We start from the raw sequence: 17,573 nt of genomic DNA on the forward strand, positions 1-17,573 counted from the left end.
AACGTTCATGACCCGTTTTTGGAAGTTGATCGTTTACTTGAACTGCAAGGGCATCTACTTTTTAGTTAGGATTCTATCAAATTTTTAATTCGGGATCGGGTTTTACCTCAAAAATAGATGTAGCCTTTGTAACAGTGTCCTTTGATGACCTAGACGACTCAGTGTTACCCCAGTGTGTACCTTTTTCACTTGTTTTTCAAGAAAAGTATAAGCTTCAGTAGCTCCTTTGTCCATGAAGCAACCTCCGTTCATTATATCAAGAGTTTCTTTTTGATGATCAGACAGACCATTAAAGAATGAATGAACAAGGACAGCTTTGTCTTGTTGGTGGTGAGGACATTCTAACAGAAGATCAGTGAAACGACTCCATGCTTCCGTAAAGGATTCATGAGGATTTTGACGAAAGAATTGAATTTTTTGAAGCATTTCAGTTGTTTTCTTCTGAGTGTAAAATTGAAGCATGAAAGCTTGAACTAATTTATTCCATGTGTCTATGGATTGTGGCTGTTGTCCTGCTAGCCAAATTGACACTTTCACCGCTAAAGTGAATGGAAAGAACCGAAGCAAGAGTTGTTCCTTAGAGACTGCTGGATGGTGAAATATTGTGGCCACTTGTTGCAGCCTACGAAGATGATTGTAAGGTTTTTCGTGATCCAAACCATGATATATAGGTAACAAACTAAAAATGTTTGGCGGGATACAAAAATCACCGACAATGTCCTCAAGTTTGATGCAGGAAGAAGGTCCTTCCTGTAATGCAGTATAGAAGTCCAACAGGGGCTTCTCAACTGGTGGAGGATCGTCGGCCATAACGACAGAAGTTAATGGCGACGAAGGATTGTGATGAAGGTAATTAACAGAAGAAGAACAATTTTTAGGTGAGAACTTACGTAATTGCTTATCATATTTTTTTCGACGATAGGTATGTTCAATTTCTTTAGTGGAACCAGACCTTAATCTCATGCAAGCATAAAATTAGATCTAATTTACAGAAGGAATTTAGTAGTACTCGAATTTTATTATTATCTTTAAGCATTAGAGTTGAATCAACGTAGGCCTAAGCTGCTGCTAACATAGCAGTGAAGCTAGGAATACGTGTGCATAAACCAACAGCCAGGTCACAAGAGAGATATGAGGGAGGTTTTCCATGCAAGCACGGTTCTAATTAAGTAACTTCAATCTTTCAAGTTTCCTAGACACCGTTGGAATATGATTAAGATTTATGGAATTAAAATTTATGCAAAGTCGGTATTAATTTTATTTTTTTTTTATTTTTTTTTTTTTTATTTTTTTTTTAAGATTTATGCAAGGGTGAAAATACAAACATGCAAATACGATCTACTCATACAATACTAGGTGCAGTAGCATGTGAAGATACTCTACTCATACGTATAGCTATACGAATAGGCAAGCTTGTGTTATCGATAAATACTTCCATACGTACAGGCAAATATACATCAGTAATACGTATATATACACTAATTTGTAAATCGATATTACGTAAACGTATATCAACAGTAACAAGCAAATTTGAATCACTCATACGTATCTAAATACATTAGCATGCGAATATAGTATACGTACGCAGATAAATACGACAAAACTAAAATACGACTCTTGTATTGCATAATAATTCGATTTCGACAATACTCATTGAGATTGCGAGTGTCCTATAGAGAGCAGCTTTACCCCGTAGGGTTTAGAAACAACTTATCCAACTCAGATTTTAACCCTCATTGGAATGTTCTCCTCTTTCTTGACAAAATCGACTTATTAGACAATACCGTGTACGTATACGTAGAGCAATACTAAACATGCAATAATAGACACTTATACATATAAGTATAGATAACCATGCAAAATAGTACCATTGTTATGTACATATACATTAATATGCAATTCATACCCACTTAATCGCATATAAATATTTACGGGCGTATTAACATGATTCATGCATATTTCTAGCCTAAGACGTAAATAATAATCCATAAACTAATTTATAATAACTACGTACATGGCATTCATGCAACAAAATAAATAAAAAAAACAGTAAAACTTTGGAACCTGTAGCTTCCCGCTAGTCCGCCAAAAAAAATGAAACAGACGTTTCAAATCGTCGACGTGATTAATCCCAATAGAATAGTCGAATTTTCAGTTACAGGTCCAGAGAGTGAGGCCTGGATATGGATCAAGATAGATCAGGGGATGCTGGAGGTAAATTATGAGCACCAACAAAACAAATACACCCGGACGGTTAAAACTCGATGGCGTGTGTCAATACCCGCACGTGTCAATGATGTCACAATGAGTTCAACTTTTCACAGCACCCTTAGAATTGCCAGAAGTGTACTTTCCCAGTCCTAACTTTCGGTACCTGGAAGTACAGAAAAATAAATTTTTAGACAGGTCAGTTCGTTTGGTTTTCGACGACGAAGAAATAAGAAAAAAAAAATGGAAAAATAGGAAAAACAAGGGAGGATGAGAGGGGTGTTTCCCCTTGGAGTAAAGTCCAATCCGTAGCACTCGTCCTATGCCTTTAGAACAGCAGCGGCGCCATTTTGATATCCACTTTTACTATGTTAGAGATTGTCTCTTCTAATTTTGACAAAAGTGCAATTTCAAAGTTTCCTTATTCACAAAATTTCGTGTTCATATAGTTGGAGTAAAGATTCAATCTAACCTAAAGTCTAGGACAACTACAACTTGGTTTTTACTCTTAGGGAACTAGTGAGTAAGTTTAAATACTAATACTAGGTTTCTTTTCTACACAAACATAAAAAAATTAAGTTTCAAGTGAATGCAACTAAACACAATACGATTTACTAAAAGAAAATATGGAGAGTTAATCCTCCTCATGTGAAGTTAACTTTTGTTGTTGATTTTAATAAGTTTATTTTATTCTTCCTAGAACTCATAGACAAGTCTAATAGAAGAAAACTTGATCCCTAACATGTATGGCTCATCTCTAAGCTCATACATGCTAGCAAGTGGAATCAAAGCAATGACTTATCTCTAAGCTCATCACTTTGATCCCTAACTAGACACTACATCAACTATCATTTTGGGATAGGGTGTAGGTCTAGTTGTTCTTCCTAAACAACCCACCAAACCAACAACAAAGATTTTTCCCTCACATGAGTTTGATTAACTCCCCAAAGGGAAGTTAGCTCATGATCCCTGGGATGAAGGATTACAAGTTAGAAAGTATAAAAAGAGAGAGAAAAAAAGGAAAAAGAAGACTAATTATCTAACTCACTTGCTTTTGATTTATTTTCAACTAGAAGAAAACCAAAGTTTCCTCCATTAAAACTATACAAGCTTTTCTTATCAAAACAAAACTAAATAATAAAAATGGCTAAGGAACTAAACAAGGAAAAGAAGTCAAGTGAGTAAATGGAGTGTCCCCCCCCCCCCCCTTGTTTTGTTTTCTTCTCCATATGAAAGACATCTCATTTCCTCCCATGTGAAACATCAAACCACATTTACTTCATTTTTATCCACCACATTAAAACAAAGTGACACTTTGCCTTTTTTTTCACTATTAACACCTAATCTAATTAATTACATGCAAGGTGTCAACTTTGCACCAATAATTTGTCATTTTTGTCTTGACATGCTCTATGATGGATGACTCATCCAATCTTGTGGGCCCGCATAGTGGGTCCTATGTGTAGTCCATGCGAGTCCTGGGTCTTTGGGCAATTTTACAACTTCCCACCTATCGTGTAGAGTTCATGCCATACGATTATGCAGCGAAAGCAGCTCACTTGTCGATTTGAATCTGGTTCAAGAGGTAGGAGCTCTGGAAGTTTGATGCTTCTGTGCGGATTTGGAAGAATTCATATATATGTCGTTCCTCGTGCTTTATCGCAGGTTTAAACCATATTTCCATGTTTACTGCAAATACCTACAAAAGTATGAAAACATATTTATTTCATGATTATTAAATACATAGTTAACCAAATTTATATGTCTCAACGGGGTTTCATAATACTCTTTTGGGTGCTTATCACATATCCCACTTCTAGCTTTCCTCTCTTTGATAGAATTAAAGAAGTAAGATGTACATTTTTCTCCACCTAACATCCACTCATCAGTGCATTGTTGTTTCATGTCATATTCCTCATCCTTAGCAATTTCTGTATGCTTAGCAAGTGCCACTCTCTCCTTCTCACACAAAAAAGGGTCATGAAGATTACTTTGAAGTTGCACTTGAGCATCAAGTAGCACTTGTTTAGCAATCTCAACTTGCACATGTAAATCTGAGAAATTAGCCCGAGCCCACGGCTTGATCTTTTTCTTCAAAAGTTTCAGTTTTTCTATCAACACATACATAGGATTAGAGTAGATGTTGGTATTCCAGGTTTGATAGAGCATAGACTAGAACTCAGGTTTATCTACCCAAAAATTCTTGAATCTAAATGGAGAAGGCTTCTTGGAATAATTAGTCCACCACAAGAGCATGGGAGAGTGGTCAGATACTCCACGTGGAAGAAACTCTACCTGTGAGGTAGTGTAGGACCCAACCCACAAGCTATTGACAAGACACCTATCAATTTTAGTCATCACCTTGTTCTTGCCATTAGCTTTATTACTCCATGTATATTGAAACCCAGAGTACTTGAGATCATCTAACCCAGCTTGTTGTAAACAATCAACAAAATCAACCACTTCATTAAGATGCATGGGGACTCTTCCTACCCTCTCGTGAGCAAATCGGATATTATTGAAGTCAGCAGCAACACACCAAGGTAAGTGGGATGAGTTAGCAATAGAGATAATATCTCTCCAAAGGTTTATTCTTTCGCTCCTAGCATTACTTGCATAGACAGTGGTTAGGAGAAAAAAATCCGTGCCAGGTAGAAAGGAAACCTTGCAATGGATCAGTTGATCAATAGCTTTGAGTAATTGCGTACTTATCAAATTTGGATCCCAACATAACCATATACACCCTGAAGGATCCTTATTGTAATTATCATAAAACTCCTAGTTTGGGCAACACAAGCTTCTAATACTATGGAATTTGTGTTGTCGCACCTTCGTTTCTAAAAATACAAATCTTCTTTTCAATTCTCAACTTATTGATTTCCTTTGCTCGACAGATGTCATTAGTTCCCCTGACATTCCAAATACTGATTGGAGCTATCATCATTAATATAGTTTTTTGTTTTTTGACCCTTTAGGTCTACCTCTCTTCTTCTTCCTAGACTGTCCATCAATGTTATCCCCTTTCCGCATAGTCTTGTTACCTTATGGAGAAGCTTGTTCAACACTGTTCAGTAGGACAAGTAACCTAGCATTTGGGACTTGAAACTCCACCATCTTATGTAGGACAACTTGATCATGAAAATACTCAGTTTCCTGTATAGAGATCTCATCTTCAGAAGTTACCTTATCAGTAACATGCTCTCGTTCATCAAAAGTGGCAATATTATGTGACAGAAGAGCCACCTGAATAGGATCCACTAGCGTAGGTTGTTCCTAAAACAACACAATTTCATTCTTGCTCTCCAGTAAATCCAGTTCATTAAGAATCTCAAATCTTGACCCAGTGGTTTCTAAAGCATTATTTCTACTGTAGACAACCACTTGGTGGTCATCATTTTGCTCTTCATCTTCAATGTCTAGTTATACATCATCTGTATATGTTCCTTCACTGTGCTCATTCTCATTTGTTTGTTTAGAAATAGCTATATTGTCTAGAATAGGCACACCATTGACATCTCTGACACTACTTGTTCCAGCACCTTCAGTTGACTGTGTGTTAGCTATGTGTGTTTTCTGGACCCAAATTCTCCTTGTAGTGTCTTCACCAATAATCATAGGTGACTGTATTGTTTCCTCTATCAACTCCAAATTCTCTTCGAGTGACTGCATTTATCCTCTGTTGAACTATACTAGCTTCAGCTCCATTTATAGTTACAGGCACTATGGTTGTCCTTTGTACAGAATGTTGTTGTAGGTTACTCGAGCACCTCTCCATTGAATGCTCAAAAATGTTATAGGTTGCACACATTTTGGGTAACCATGGATATTCAAAAGAAATTCTTCTGACATCCCCCGGACTCAATTTGACGTCAAAGAAGTCAGGCACTTTCTCCCTAGCCTTGATATGGACACATACTCTGGCATAATCAAGACGTTTCCTTTCTTATGTTTCACGATCTTGCCTAACAGGTTCTCCAACCTTAATTACTTGCCAGAAATCCAAGTCTTTCGTCCATCCATAACACTTTTGGCACATTGATAAGTTTCACCCAAATTGGTATGGAGCTCAAAGATTTCTTCTGTATCTCCACTCATTGAGTCCATGGACCAATTATAAAACATCTACCTCTAATGAAAGTAGAACCCTCATTAAGAACTGCTTGCCTGTCCTCTTCATTATCGAATTTGAAGTAGAATAGCTCACGATCAGCTATCATCTCAAAGGGACCTTTATTTTTCCATTTTTGTTTCAACACAGATTCCACATAATGATATGAAAGTCTATGTTCAATGAAAAACCCAACAAAATATTCTCTCCAAACAGTCTCACCTCTCATAATAAGGTCTAACGGCACCTTAGTTACACCTTCCACTTCATGGTGAGTGAACTATCGCAAAGAAAAACTAACAAAGGAATCTCGTTTCTGAAAGAATGGAGAATTCCATGAATTTTGTTCAGACACCAAAGGAGCAAAAGGTAGGGTGCCTTCTGGAGGGAGAGGGGTGGAAGTTGAGCATGAATTGCTCGAGTTGCAAGCTAGAGCACTTGGGACAGAAGCCATAAATGGTGAAGTCTAGAAAATTAAGATGGAAGCATTACCTAAACAGGAAAGAAAGGGAGGGAAGAAGCGGATAAGAGGCTCTTACCTACCGAAAATTGCCAAACATAGTAATATATTGGCACACCAGAACGATAGTCAAGATAAGGTTAAGTCACACCTGGTCGCCCTATAAGAGTCCCCATGCATAGGTTGGTTTGTCCATCTTCATGAAATCAAATATGAGCATACGACATAAGACCTGTGTTATTGAGTATTAATTTGCACAATTGTTTACTTCATATATATTTTGCGCATCTTCTACAATCTTATAATATGCATATTGCATCCTTTTAATGATTGTGAAATTTTATAACACACATTGCTTCGTTTATGGAAGTTTAATATTTAGTGTTATATATAGTTGTTCCTTATCAATTAAGACCACATACATGAAAATGTATACCTACTGTTGTATGCACTAAAAAATATCTGACCTTGAACAGGGGTGTCTTAGTATTAGTTAAAGCCACCAGATAAAGTTGTGATTGTTCAACTTGAAAAACAAAACACAAAGACACAAGTCACTAACTATAACTCGATGAAAAAAAAAAAGCGAAGGAAAGGAAAAAAAATCACTATATCTTGATCTACACTTTTTACCTTCATAGACTTGAATGAAAATGCATAAATCTGTCCATGATAATCTTTAGTAGTAGGAATGCTTATCTATCCAACCAATCATAGACATTGTCAAAGGTATATCTGTTATTTTTCTTCTTTTTTCCCCTTAAATCTATTATTTCAATGCATTTGTTTTCATGTTGCATTTTGAAAAAGTTAGATCAAACAAAAGTATATCAACTGAGTGTCAGAACTAAAAGAGGGTTTTAGTTAAACATCATGTAGAGCTATTAACTCGGACTCGCCCTTCTACTCCTTGATACTCTGATTTTCTACGCAACAACACCTCAATATATTTGCTGAGATTCCCATAAATGATCATTATAGAAATTCTCTTAAAATGATAAATTAAGTTGGTAAGGGAATACAAGTATTTGCTTAAATTAATTTGTTAATATTTTCAAAAAAGATAATTAAAAAATCCTTTTAAAATGATATATCAAGTCAGTGAGGGTGTACAAGTAGTATTTTCTTAAAGTAATTGCTACCCTATATCTATTGCTTAATTATAGATACTTTCTTAATGGTTGTTTTCTTTTTTTTTGCAATTTTCTCAAACTTATAGACACATGCAAGTGTTCGGGGGTTTCATAATTTTATGGCTTACTTCAGAATTGATAGGTGTTTGAGTTCTAAATTTTGGCATTCAATAAGTGTAGACTGTGTATGACAACAGCTTAGTTTTGTTGAATTTCTAGAATAGATAATTGACCAACTCTGAGTCATAGAAAACATAGAAGACCATGAACAATTCCAAGTTGGCTCTTTAATGAATGGATGGTACAATGTTGACCAACACTCAAAGAGTACTCTAAGATCAACTTTAAGGTTTTTGTTATCTCAAAATCATTTGTTTGCTTGATTGTTTTCTTTTTGTTGAATATTTGCTCAAATGGTGTTTTCTGATGTCAATATTTTGTTGATGTTTAGATTGGGGGTATATATATTGATTTTCATAAACGTTGACTAGCTAAAGGATCAAAGCTGCCAATTGCTTAATGATAAGGTAATTATTGATTTTTTTTTTTATCCCACCAATTGTATGTGGTTTTAGGTGCATTTGTGTTTAGTTTTTTTGAGCATTAGTGTATTTCTTTTTCGGTGTTATTTATCAGTTTGACTGCTATACGATGTACCAGTGGGCACTCCCCATAGTTTTTAGCAATTCTTAAGATCCTCTACCCTATTTTTTTAGGGGTTTAATGACTCTCAATTAAGGGTCTTTCTATTCGTATCCAAATCTCAAAATAACTCTGTGCATCGCCATCTTTACATTTCTATTAGGCACATATAACTTTTACAGTGGGTTGGCAATAAACATATATGGATTATAATTCCTCCATTTTATGTAAATTTCGATCTTCTGCAACTTCAATTTGTAGGAAAGTAATACAAAGACTGGACGAAGAAATCATTTTAAGAGCCGGTATATATTGAGAAAAACCACCATGGTACGTTTCGCAAAATCTTATTGTTAACATTTGAATAGGTCAAGATTCATATGTTTATTTGATTTTGATTTAATTCGTGGTGTTGTTTTTGCAGTTGGATTTAAGAATAGGGGAATTAAATTTTGATGAATTACCGCTTCCAGCGTTGTTAAAAATATATACCATGGCATCTAATTCCACTTTCGATAAGGTAGTGACATTGTATTATTTTATTATTTTGTTAGTTTTTTATTTTTTTAGGATTTGGGGTCTAGCTTAAATTTTAGGGATTGTGTTTTGTAGGAAATGTTGAAAATTGGTGTGGATATGATAAATAAACTTGGGTTGTTTTCTGCTAATGAGACTCAGAAGAAATTGCTACCACTCATCTCAAGTATATCATGGTAATTAATAATTTATTTAGTACTCTTCAGTTTGCAAGAGTGTGGTTTTGTTTGTAATATTCATTTATATGTAGAGTTGAATGAAATACTCAAGTTCGATTGTTTTGCATAATTTTAGTGTAATTATATAGAAATTTTAGTAACATTTTTTCAACTGATGAAACCCAATTTAGAAATGATGAGGTCAAAGGCATGGGTTATAGAACATTTAATGTTACTCTAATTTCTATTTGGTCCTCTACGGCTACTCCGTTAATTCACTTGAAGTGTTACCTGGGACTTTTACCAATTTAGAGGAATTTCAATACCTGTTTCATACAGTCCCTACTAGAAGTTGGATTTATGGTGAGTTGGAAGAAATTTATGTACGAGCAAATAGTCGTTTATAGCACTATCGTAGCCAAATAAAATACAATTTTTTGAGGTTGTAGGTTGCACTCTTCAAGTTGTTTATAATGTCTTCTTTAGGCACAATTATCATGTCCCACTATGATGAAAGAGATGTTCCAGCATCTCGAGTTGGACCCTGGAGTGGCCTTGCTTGGGAATAATAATGGGGATAGCCTTAATGAGATGGAAACTCCCAAAACTTTTTCATGGGAAAAACCCACGAAAAATCCTTTGTTAAGTTCACCTCCATTCTATACAACCATCTTTTGATGATATTGAATATCTTTGTCTTTATTATTCTCATATGCTGGCTTTGAACACTCGAGACATACACAATAGTTCTCTTTTTTATTTTATTTTTTAAATAAGGGAAAAATGAACTCTTCAATTACCCAGCCTAGATTAAAACCGATTGCGGCTTCTCATTTGTGAAAATATCATTTTAATGTCGAATCTGAGTATAAGTGGAAGCAAAAAATAGGTATAATTAATTGCTTTCTTTATTGGGTTTTCTTTCCATGTCTTTGTTTAATCAATTTTGATGCATAAGCTCTACTAGCTACATATAAGATTTCAACAAAATTTTGTTTTGTGCTTAATTTTATTTGACGATATGAGTATTCTGAGGTTAAATACTAAAAAATGAGTATTCTAAGGTTGTTTCTCTTTTGTAGTTTTTTGGAATAAGGGAAAAACAAACTTAGATTGAATCCTTAAATTAAAACCAATTGTGGCTTCTCATATATGAAAATCTCATTTTAATATGTCGTTTACAAGTATAAGTGGAAGCAAAGAGGTATAATTAATTGTTTTCTTTAGTGGGTCCAAACATTGCAGTTATTGGGGTTAGAAGCAGCAAGTGTTACAAGGAAATGTCAGTGGAGCTCTTTCGTGTCAGTCTACATTGATGACCAACAACGCAAATTTTTACTTTTTAATGGATTTTGCTCAGCGCTCTATGTTTGTAACTTTGTTTAATAGTCATAACAAATTATTGGCATTGTGAACTTTGATCAATTAATTTACTGTATGAGTTTCAATATAGTTTGGAAGTAAGATTTTTGATACATAATAATAAAATGAAAAAAAATTATATAAAAATTGTTCCCATTCGTTGAACGGGTCCAAAAATCTAGTAAGTATATATACACAATCTTAGGAAAAACAACCTAATAAATAATAACTTATCACCCTGCCAGGCTACCACATGGTAATGACTTTAGTGACATAATTGATCACCGACTTCTTACATTATGGTAATTGATATAATGTACCACATTCTTTTTTCTAAGATAATGTACCCTATTGTATTCTCTTAATTTTGTATTATTTGAAAGATATATTATACTTTCTACATGCAGTCGTGCCTAGGGCTATCAATATGTCGGTTTGGGTCGACTTCTGAAAAATCCAAATTTGAACCGATAAGAAAAATGAGAATCCAAAACCGAACCGAACCGATAATATTATATTTCATCCGAAACTTAACCAAACCAACCCTAACCGAAAACTATAAAATCAATTAAATCCTAAATTAAATCGATTATTTTTAGCCATACAATTGATAAACATATACAAAATTAATCATAAATATTACTAAAATATCATCTTATCGGTTCAGTAGAAGGCAAACCCGAAACCAAACCAATATCTTATTAGTTCGGTTCGGTTTCAGATTGGTAGAGGGCAAATAAAATTATCAAAACCCAAACAATTTTTTATCAGTTTAGTTCGGATCAGTTATCGGGTTATCGAAATCCATTGACAGCCCTAGTCGTGCCCTTGGACTAGTATATACCCAAAAACAAATAGCTACAAATATGATAAAATTTTGGGGTCGCGAGAAATTGATCCTCATATCTCGCAATGGGGCCTAGGACATTGCGGTATATCTTCGAGTTCAAATCCCTTTCAATTGATATAAAGAAGTTATGAGCTACATTCCCATGTTCGCAAATTAAATACTACTAGTTTTGAGCACCCACGTGTCCATACCACAATTCATTGTCAAACAAAACCAAAAAGCGGAGCGAAAGAGTAAGTAGAGTTTGACTTTAACAAAAAAAACTAAAAAATATATATATTTTTGTTGTTTTGTGCGTGCGAACGGTATTTTCCACGGCTCACTCGCCTACGCCTTATTACAATGATGAAGAATAGATAGTTTGTCAAACAAAACCAAAAAATGAAGCGAGAGAGTACGTAGAGTTTGACTTTAACAAAATAATCTAAAATAAAAAATATTTTTGTCGTTTTGTGCGTGCGAACGGTATTTTCCACCGCCCATTCGGCTCACTCGCCTACGCCTCATTGTAAGGGAGTAATATTCTCATTGAGGAATATTAAGCACGCGTTAGGCATAAGCAGAGATCGTAACGAACTCATGTCATCGACCTCCAAGATCGATTCGTGAGCAGCTCGCTTCATGTAGGTAGTGCACTTCAGCTCGCTCAAAGATACCTCAAAGCGAATGAACAACCTAAAGCAAAACGCTTCCAATAAGGACACCGTCCCTTATCCAGATGTAATCATTACCAGAGCCTTACCTGTACTTCCAATCACCGTGATATATGAACCACTACACCCACTCCCAATCATCACACAATTCCTACCAAAACCAACCTAGCACACACTCATAATCTCTACCCTACATATGTACATGTCAGTGCACGTGTCTCATGGATCAACACCTCTTTATGCCTATAAATGCCACCTACATGAACTACGTGAGACCTGATTCTTCTCTCCCCCCAGAATCAAGAGAAGATCGTGAGGCGGTTAAACGACTTCAAAGAACGAACTTCGGTCTAAACCCTTTCCCACATCCAATTCCAATTCCATTCTCCTTCCTCCCTCGTATGTGAAGGAAACTAAAACGCTCCTTTACATTGGCACCATCTGTGGTCTCGATTACTTGAGAAACCACTTTCACACAAATCAAAAATCAAAAACCAAAAACCAAAAACCAAAAATCTCAAGCCCACGAAGCATGGCAAGCCTCGAAGCTAAAGTTCAAAGCCTCGCAAACCAGCTAAGTTTAACGAATGAGAGCATTTCCTTGCTCAGGCAGGAAAATGCTGCTCTACGTGCACAAGTAGACGCATAACAACAACCAGTTGGGAACGTCGCTGAGAATGGCATCAATGAAGTTAATCAACAGATTAACGAACTGTCGCAAAGGATCGGCCAGAGTGCAGTAAGAAAAGACGTAACCCAGATCGTTCATAAAATACTCAAGACGTACCGTGCATCCCCGTTCACTACTGAGATACTCAGTAAACCCTCTCCTCAAGATTTCATTCAACCTCGTTTTCCGATGTATGATGGTAGCATGTGTCCTGGTAAACACGTGGCTCGCTATATTCAAAGCCTGACACTATATAGTGCACCAAAGTTCGATCACCTCCACTGTCGTTTGTTTCCCGCCAATCTCAAAGATGGCGCACTTGATTGGTTTTTCTCATTCGAGCCAGATTCGATAAAGACCTTCGAGAAACTCACCGATTCATTTGCTAGTCAGTACGTCCATAAAAAGTGTAAGAAAGCTGATTTTGATTCGCTGTTCCAGCTCTCACTTGGCGAAGACGAAACAATTTGTGAATTTCTAGGTCGGTTCAAAGCCGAACTACTGTGCATGGGAACAGGTCTAAAAGAGTCTTTCGCCACCCTGGCATTCTCCAATGCCTGTCGTGTGCGCAACACGGCACTCGCCAGATCGCTGATGAAAGAACTCCCCGAGACTTTATCTGAGCTATACGCTCAAGTCGACAAGTATATTAAGCTGTAGGAAGGCCTGAAGCGCCAAGGCCTACCATAAGAAGAAGAGGTCGCAGCAATATCCGACGACCCCCCAGCTTCTAAAAAGTGACCCCGACAGCAAGAACGGAAGTCGGGAAATAGAATGAACAATGACCGTGGGTTCGCTGTTCTCACACGATCTCCCAGTTACATACTGGAGAAGATCAAGAAAGCTACCTATTACCGACCTACTGTATGACAACCAGAAGATTGATCTGGCAGGCCTTATTATGCCTTTCACCGAGCCAAATGTCATGAGACCGATGCGTGCTGGGGGCTAAAGCATTACCTTCAGGACCTCATCGAAGCAAGACATATCAAGCAGTACACTAACATTGCTAATGGCGATCTGCGCCATAAGCTCATGGCTCGCAGAGTGCGCAGTCGATCTCCACCTCGCCATGAACGTCACAATGTCCAAACTCGCTCCCGTAGCAGGAGATGATCAAGCGATCGCTCCCGCCACGAGCGTCGTCGGCATTCGTCAGACCGAGACAATGATAGAACCATTCACATGATAACGTTTCCAGATGATTCAGTAACATCGTCTAGAGAGAAAAGATGACGTGTTGGCGCCCTTCAAGAAGTTTACCATTTTTCTTCCCAGGCCGCACCTGCCCCACGCAGTTCCGGTCGTAGTTCAGGTGATATCACTTTTACGGAGGCCGACCTCAACAAGGTTTGCCTCCCACACAATGACGCACTTGTAGTCCACATCAAAATCAGCAACTGGATAGTCAAGCGCGTCTTGATAGATCTCGGTAGTTCATGTGACATTTTGTTCTACCATACTATTCAAGAGATGAATTTGCCCAAGTCGGTCCTCATAGACCCCATCGCTCCTCTCTACGGGTTCAACGGCTCCAGAGCCGACCCAATCGGTGACATCATACTCCCAGTTTTGGTGGGATCTAGAGAGGACAAAGTCAACTTCAATACGCGCTTCAGCGTCCTTGACATCAAGTCGTCCTACAATGCTATTCTAGGACGGCGTTGGATTCATCAAATGCAAGCTATACCATCAATGTTGCATCAAGTTCTCCACTTCCCAGGCCCAAGGGGCATGATGGAGCTTCGAAGCAATCAGCTCGAGGCTTATCATTGTAATCAAATCCTCTCAGCGAACAAGACCGCCGACCTACCTACCCATACAAGGAACGAGCCTACCAGCTACACAATGGCCAAAGACCTGGTCGCTGAGGTCAGAGCCAAAGCACCAACGCAAAACACTGGGGGCTCCAGCAAGAAGGTATATTCGTCTGTTCAAACCCCAGAAGTCACTCAAGCTGTTGTTGCTCCACCAGTCAAGACCTCAGAAATAACTCCCGTAGTTGTTGCTCTACCAGCCACAACCCCAGAAGTCACTCCGTCATTTGTTGCTCCGCTCATCAAAACTCCAAAGGTCGCACCATCATGGGTCACACAACCAAAACTGATTCCAGAGATCACTCCAGCCCCTGTTGTCATGACCACAGAGGCCACATCAGCCCATGTTGTCGTCGCCACAGAGGTTGCTCCAGCTCCTGCTGCCAATTCCACTCTCCCTCAGGTCGACAAAGCATCTCCAAAGATCAGTCCACTTGAGGATGCATCAACGTCAAAGGCAGCATCTTAACATGCAAACAGAGAGCGAGTGAACCTAGGAACAGAAGATGACCCTAAGTTCGTATACGTAGGGGCTAACTTATACCCTACACTCAAGGCTCAACTTGTAAACTTTTAGCAATGAATAAAGATGCTTTCGCTTGGTCATACATCGATGTACCGGGTATAGATCTTAATGTTGCATGTCATAGACTAAATCTAAATCCTAATGCTAAGCCAGCTCGTCAGCGACCTAGAAGGTTATCTCTGAGGTTTCAGAAAGCAATCAATGATGAGGTCGACAAACTCAAGCAAGTCAGTTTCATCAGGAAAGTCGATTATCCAGACTAGATCGCTAACATAGTAACAGTTCCAAAAACGAATGGCACAGTTCGTCTTTGCGTCGACTTTACCAATGTTAGCCAAGAAACACCTAAAGATAGCTTCCCTTTGCCTAGAATTGACCGACTCGTGGACCAGACCTATGGCCATGAGCTCCTGTCCTTTATGGATGCATACAGTGGATACAATCAAATCCCACTCACTGAAGAAGACCAGGAGAAAACATCATTTATCACTGAACAAGGAATTTACTGCTACAGCGTCCTCCCGTTCGGCCTCAAGAACGCTAAAGCGACTTATCAACGGCGGGTCACTGACATGTTCCAAGACATGTTAGGGGATACCATGGAAGTCTATATCGACTACATGGTCGTCAAAAGCAAGAAAGTAGGTGACCACCTCACTCACCTTGAGCAAGCGTTCTCCAGGTTACGCCGAACTCGAATGAAGCTGAATCTGAAAAAGTGCCTTTTTGGATCGTCCACCGGGAAGTTCCTAGGGTACCAAGTATCACAGCGTGGGATCGAGGCTAACCCAGATCAAATCCGAGCATTCTTGGACATGCCCGACCCTCAAACAAAGAAGCAAATACAAAAGTTATCAAGAATGGTGGCAGCACTAAACCGATTTATATCTAGGGCGTCAAACAAATGCCTACCATTCTTGCAACTTCTTAAAAACGGTGAGCAGTTCTCGTGGAACGATCAATGCCACCAAGCGTTCTCCACCCTCATAGAGTACCTGACTACACCTCCCATCCTGGCAAAACCAATAGATGGCGAAACGTTGGGGCTATATCTAGCAATATCAGACTTTGACATCAACTCGGTTCTCTTCAAAGAGGAAAACAACTCAGAGAAGCCGATCTATTTTACAAGTAAGACGCTCACGCCAGCTGAAAAGAATTACTCTTACATCGAAAGAGCAGTACTAGCATTGTTATATTCCGCACGAAAGTTTAGACCTTACTTTCAAGCTCATCCAATCAAAGTACTCACCGACCTCCTATTGAAGAAAATCCTTCACAAGGAGAACAAGACAACTCGCAAGGCAGTATGGGCCGAAGAGCTCGGGGAGCACCACATCGAGTTCGTCCCACGTACCTCACAGAAAGGACAAGTCGTTACAGATTTTCTAGCAGATTTCCCTGTCGACGACCTAAATTGGGAACCAGAAACTGATATTCCACCCACAAAGAGGAATGACAAGACCGTCTAGTCTCTCTTTGTAGATGGATTATTCAATCCTGGAAGAAGTGGAATCAGAGTTGTCCTCGTATCGCCAAATGGAACAATGATGGAGAAATCAGTTCCCATCGACTTCATGACCTCCAACAACGAAGCGGAGTACGAGGCGTTAATTATGGGGCTCCGCATGGCACTGCAACTCGGTGTACAAGAACTCCAAGTCTTTAGTGACTCGCAACTGGTCGTTCGCTAGGTTGCTAAAGAGTACACTACCCACGAAGGTAACCTTTCTAAGTACCTTCAAGTTGTTTATCAGTTGCTTCCGACTTTCAAGAAAGCCACCATACATCACTTTTTGCGTGACGAGAACCGTCACGCAGACAGTTTTGCGTACTTGGCTACTCAAACACTGAGTTGTGCCCCTCGACAATTACTCATCGAGGTAGTTGACAGACCTGTTTACCAAGTGGAACACGTCTTAGAAATCAGCGACCGATGCCCACTCTCTGAAAATCAGATGAGTCAAACTTGGATGCAGCCCATTACAGAGTACATCCAACACGGTACGCTCCTAGAAGAGTGTACCAAATCCCCACAAATCCCATATCAAGCGCGCTGTTACTGCTTAGTCAATAACAAGTTGTTTAGAAAATCCGCTTGCAGCCCTCACTTGAGGTGCATAAGCCCAAAACAAGGTCAATTGATTTTTACTGAGATTCATGAGGGAGAATGTGGAAACCATGCGGGAGGTCGCTCTTTGGCTCACAAAGCGAACTCCCAGGGATACTTTTGGCCTCGAATGCAGATCGACACCAAAACATATGTACTCAAATACGTCAAATGTTAGACCTTCGGCCACAACATCATACAACCAGCTCGTGAATTGATTAACATTGCGAGCCCTTGGCCATTTCACATGTGGGGCATAGACATCATGGGACCATTCAATCCCACAAAAGAGTACCGGTTTTTGCTTTGTCTTAGTCGCAACTGATTACTTCACTAAGT

Source organism: Coptis chinensis, chromosome 4 (assembly GCF_015680905.1).
Source record: "Coptis chinensis isolate HL-2020 chromosome 4, ASM1568090v1, whole genome shotgun sequence".
In the NCBI taxonomy this organism is placed as follows: domain Eukaryota; kingdom Viridiplantae; phylum Streptophyta; class Magnoliopsida; order Ranunculales; family Ranunculaceae; genus Coptis; species Coptis chinensis.